The sequence below is a fragment of the Perognathus longimembris genome, chromosome 5 (genome assembly GCF_023159225.1).
Source record: "Perognathus longimembris pacificus isolate PPM17 chromosome 5, ASM2315922v1, whole genome shotgun sequence".
In the NCBI taxonomy this organism is placed as follows: Eukaryota; Metazoa; Chordata; class Mammalia; order Rodentia; family Heteromyidae; genus Perognathus; species Perognathus longimembris.
In genome coordinates, this window is record NC_063165.1 from 65924081 (window position 1) to 65929762 (window position 5682).

General features: G+C 36.4%; 1 non-coding gene across 1 annotated transcript; it reads right to left on the bottom strand.

Moving 5' to 3' along the window:
* Positions 1 to 1643: 1643 nt before the first annotated feature.
* Positions 1644 to 1752, bottom strand: LOC125352156. The gene has a single exon (XR_007211146.1). It is a non-coding gene; the product is annotated as a U6 spliceosomal RNA (small nuclear RNA).
* Positions 1753 to 5682: the final 3930 nt, after the last annotated feature.

A 5682-nucleotide genomic window follows, 5' to 3' on the forward strand; every position in this document is an offset into this window, starting at 1 on the left:
ACACAAATAAATAAATAAATAAATAAATAAATAAATAAATAAATAAATAAATAAATAAATAAATAAATAAATAAATAAATAGAAAAACCTCCAGCATCACAAGAAGGCTTAGAGAACACCAAACAGACAAGATCAGAGAAGGAAAGCCTCTAGATACATTATAGTTAAAAACACTAACTATATAGAAAGAAGAATTATGAAAGCTGAAAAGGAGAAGTAATTAGCTATACACAAAAGCAGGCCAATAGAAAACAGCAGATTTCTCAATACAAACTCTAAGTTCAAAGAGGACACAGAAGAACATAATCCAAGCCCTGAAACATATTCTTCAATCCAGATTAATGTATCAAACAAAGATAGCCTTTATACTTCATAAAGAAAAAATATCTTCCAGGACAAAAACTAAGGAAATATGTATTAACATGGGAATAGAAGAGCCTTTTATTTAAGTTTAGAATTTCTGAAAATATATCATGCCAAAACAAATATAAAAAGCAAGAATTTTCCTCATACATTTTCTATAATGATAGTTCATCAACAGATGTTTAAGTTGAAAGCCTGTTTTACTACAATAGAAGCTACATGTTTTGACTACAATCTATAGAACATTATTTGTGTTACCATAACATGCTAGAATATGATAAATTATGTAAAAAAAGGAAGACGTTTGTCTGAAACAAAGTCCTCTTACACTAAAGTGAATTTTGAATCGGCTTCATGATAGAAAAGCTAAACATGAGATGTTTGAACTGCAATGGTTAGTCATGTTAATATGTTCAACAATGGCAAGTTAAATAGGTCTTCTTGATTTTGATTTGAAACACAAAATAATCTAAAGTAAAAAATTGATTTAAATACATTTTAATAAGAGTATGAATATTTGGGGAAATCGAGTAAAAGGCACCCTCCTCTAGAGCACTTCGTAGATATAATTTCCTTTGTCAACTTGAATAATCATATATGTGGGCTTGATCAATCAACTCTAATAGTGGTGAAGATTGGAGAGGGACATTGCAGATACTCCTCACAGCAGTAGACTAGGAATCTAAAATCAGCAGTAAGCTGCATCTGAAGAACTGGGCACCCTGTACTGCCAGAATACAGTAAAACTTCATTTACAATAGTCAACAACTCAAAACCTTACTATTTAATGAAATAATTCCTGTAAGTTGCCTTCAATTACATTTTCTTTCTTGGCAGTACTGTGGCTTCAACAATGAGCCTCTCATTCTCACTTGGCTTTGTCACTCAACCCCGGAGCTCCACCACTTGAGCCGCAGCTCTGCTTCCAGGTTGTTTTGCTGGTTAATTGGAAATAAGAGTCTCATGGTGTTCCCGTACCTGGATGGCAATGAATCATAATCCGCATATCATAGTAGCTGGCACTGCAGGTAGTAATAATCCTGAGTAGCTAGGATTCCAGAAGGAGCCACCAGCATCTGGCCTCATTTGCTGATGATTTTAGAGATGGAGTCTAGTGAACTTTTTATGTCTAGGCTGGCCTAAAATGCAGTTCTCCACATCCCATTTTACTGAGTAGCTAGGATTACAGGCATGAGCCACCATGGCCAAATGCATTCAGTTACTTTTTATGAACTGATTACAAAAACCATAGCTGGTTCAGGAAAAGAATGCTGATATAAAAAAATATGTCCCTCTTCACAAATTTATGTGTCCCTCTTGCATAGGAGCCATGCTACTAATCTTATTTCCATCATTCTAATTTTAGTTTGTATGCTGTCAAGCAAGCACCATAAAACTTGATTTTGAATCTCTAATCAGCCAAAAATATCACCTTCAATAATGAAAGCTTCTCAAAAGACCTATAGTAACTGGCTAGTCAATGCTGCAGATTCCAGAGACCTCCTAGCTAGCAATTAACAAACAAACCCTACTCCTCTCTAGTAAGGGTCTCTAGCCGAGGCAAACCATCTGAAATTTTCCATCCTTGAACCAAATGATTATTGAAGAGTTTACAGCTGCCTCCTGATATATTAACATAGTTGGAGAAATGGTATCCTAAATGATATGTGTTAGCGCTCGCATTCCTCATATAATTTCCTCTTTTATTTTCATTTGTTTTTGTGGTGCTTTGGATGGGACTGAGCGTCTGATGCAAGCTCTAGCCTCAGCCTTGACTTAGTATCATTATACGTGTGTGCTATTTTGAAATCGAATCCCTAGGATATAAAATATTGGAAATGTGATCATCAATAAATTATAATGACATAGAAACTAAGTGTTCCTAGTCTAGAAGTTAAAGTAGATAGATGGATGAAAGAAACAAGAGTCCAGAAACAAAATTAAGGATATGTAGGAATAGAATATGTGAGGAAATAATGGGCCACTCATTAAATCACACTAAATCACATTAGCGCAATTATATGGGGGAGCTATTTACAAAACCTTGCTGATTATCCTGACTTGTATAAAAGAAAAGCAAGGGGCATACCAGTAGGAATTGTATGCACATTAATCAACTATTAGCTTACAAGGTATTGTTCGAATGCATAAATTAGTAATAGTTTCACATATGTCATTGTTATCAAACACAAAAATGTTATAATTTGGGGTAGCATTGAAGTTTGCTTTTGTATGTAAGATAAAGTAGTAGAGCTAATTAAAAAACTAGTGAATTAATCTTGGGGGAAATAGGTGCAAGAGAAAAAATTTTCACTTGGACCCACACAGGCACCTGAGAAAGTGGACAACAAATGAAGTTTCCTCCTCAGGACCTGACAGATAGATGTAGCATTCTTCATCATCCTGCCCTGGGACATCCTGCGACCCCATCCTTCTCAGGCTTTCCAAATGGTAGCAGGAGTCTGAAAAGATCCTGTCTTTCAGCCAGTGTTGTCCAACACTGAAGCAGCATAGAAGGGCTCAGGAGGGTAAGCGAGATGAAGACAGAGGCGGAGACAATGACATGAATTGCTGCATCATACCTTTCATGTCCTGCATACCTGCTGTGTACTTCCTGGCTCAAAACACCTTCCTTTCTTCCCTCCTACAGCAAATTCTTCACAAGAGGGGGCTGTTTGGGTCCTTTCTCCTCACTTAATCTGCCCAAGAGCTAAATCTGAAGATGATTTAATTTCCTCCCATTATCAAATTTACAAATGTGTTTTCTGTGGCAATCTCCTGACAGATAATTTAATTCAAACATTATTGGCAATCACAATACTCTTTAGCAGCAAGCCTTACAACAGATATCCTCTAGCATGACATTAAGACAAATAAAAATGGGAATTCAGACTCCCACTAAAATCAGCCATTCCTATCCTATATAATGCTTTTGTCATTATTTTCAGAACTTATAATTTTACTTTTTCATCTCCCCAGACCTTTCCTTTTAGGGAAAGGTATTCAGGTGAATATATCATTTTTAAAATTTACCTTTAAAATTTCAAAAAGCAATGTCACATTAGGTACTGATGGCTCATGCCTGTAAACCTAGCTACACAGGAAGAGGAATCTGAGGATCATGGTTCAAAGCCAGCTCAAACAGGAAAGTCCATGAGATTCTTTTCTCCAGTGAAAATGTGACTCAAGTGGTAAAGTACCAGCCATGAGAGTAAAAGGTAAAGGACAGTGCCCAGGCCTGAAGTTCAAGTCCCAGTACCAACACACACAAACACACACACACATACACACACACACACACACACACCACAAAATGTCACCACTCAGACATATATTATACATCCCATTTCTACAATAGTAAATGTATGTACAATGTACATATGCATACATGTATGTAAAGGGGATATATACATACATGTATATACCAGAGACATATACGCATGTATATATGTATGTAATGTATGTATAGCATAAATGTATGTAAAATAATAACAATACATAGCATGCATAATGCATATTATACATCCTATGTTCCAAATTCCCATTATTCCAGCAGCATTGGGACCATGTGCTTTTCATCATTTTAAAATATAATTTTATTGTTATTATCATAAGTCAGCTAATGAGTACATTACTTTTTTTGGACCATGTCTCCCCTTCCTTCACTTTAGTTCAGTTTCCACATAGTATATATTGAGTAGCATAATTGCATTTGCTCACCCTTCATCCCTCCCTTCCTGCAACCTCTTATGCCCCCTAGAAAAGAAAAAAAAAAAAAAACACCACCACCAACAACAACAACAACAATGCCATGTTTTCATTTCCTGGAATTCTTTTAGATAAATACTATCTTAAACGTTCAAAAATATTGCTCCTACTGTGAAATTCACAAGATAATATGTTGGAAATTAACTGTACAAATTGGGGGAAAGGGAAATTAGGAGAAAAATGAGGAAGGGGATAATAAGTTTGACAAGAAATGTATTCACTACCTTATGTGTGTGTAATTGTAACCCCTCTGCACATCACCTTGGCAATAAAATTAATTTTTAAAAATAACTTTAAAAATTAAAAAAGTGTTGCTCCTTTGGGTTCCTCTCTCTCTTTTTTTTTTTTTTTTTTGTTGGTTGTGAGGCTTGAACTCAGGGCCTAGGCACTGTCCCTGAGCCTCTTTGTGCTCTAGGGTAGTGCTCTACCAGTTGAGCTACAGCACCACTTCTTAGGTTCCTCTCCTAAGGGTATCTTCATTGTGAATGCCAAGAGTCCTGTATAATTTATCTTGTTTTAGTATATTTTAGATTTAGCTTCTGCAGATGAGAGAAAACATGCACACTTTGTCTCTCTGAGGCTGGCTAAACATGATTTATTCTTCAAGCAGAGCTAAGGAAGTCAAAAAACCTCCCATGCTCCTGGGTTGGGAGGATTAACATCGTGAAAATGGCAATACTGCCAAAGGCTATCTACAAATTGAGTGAAATACCCATCAATATCCAAACACACCAGGGCTGGGGATATGGCCTAGTGGCAAGAGTGCTTGCCTTGTATACATGAAGCCCTGGGTTCAATTCCCCAACACCATGTATACAGAAAATAGCCAGAAATGGTGCTGTGGCTCAAGTGACAGAGTGCTAGCCTTGAGCAAAAAGAAGCCAGGGACAGTGCTCAGGCCCTGAGTCCAAGGCCCAGGACTGGCAAAAAAAAAAAAAATCCAAACACCATTCTTTAATGAAATAGAGGAAGCAATCCAAAAATTCATATGAAATAACACAAGACCTCAACTAACAGAAACAATCCTTACCAGGAAGAACAGTGCTGGAGGAATATCAATACTAAGTTTCAAACTCTATCACAAAGCCATAGTAATAAAAAAAGGGGGGCATGAGGGACAAGGTAACAAACAGTACAAGAAATGTATCCAATGCCCAATGTATGAAACTGTAACCTCTCTGTACATCAGTTTGATAATAAAAATTTGAAAAAAAAAAGTTGAACAAACAAAAAAACAAAAAAACAGCTTTTTATTGGCACAAGAACAGGCCTGAGGACCAATGGAATAGAACTGAAGACCCAGAAATAAACCTGCAGATCTATGGCCACGTAATCTTTGATAAGGGAGCCAAAAAAAAACATGATGGAAGAAAGACAGCCTCTTCAACAAATGGTGCTGACAAAACTAGTTCAACACCTGTAACAAACTAAAATTTGATCCTTGTATATCACCCTGCACCAGACTCAATTCCAAATGGATCCAAAACCTCTAGGTAAAAATCAGATAACCTGAAAACACTATGAGAAGGAATAGGAGAAACACAAGGGCTA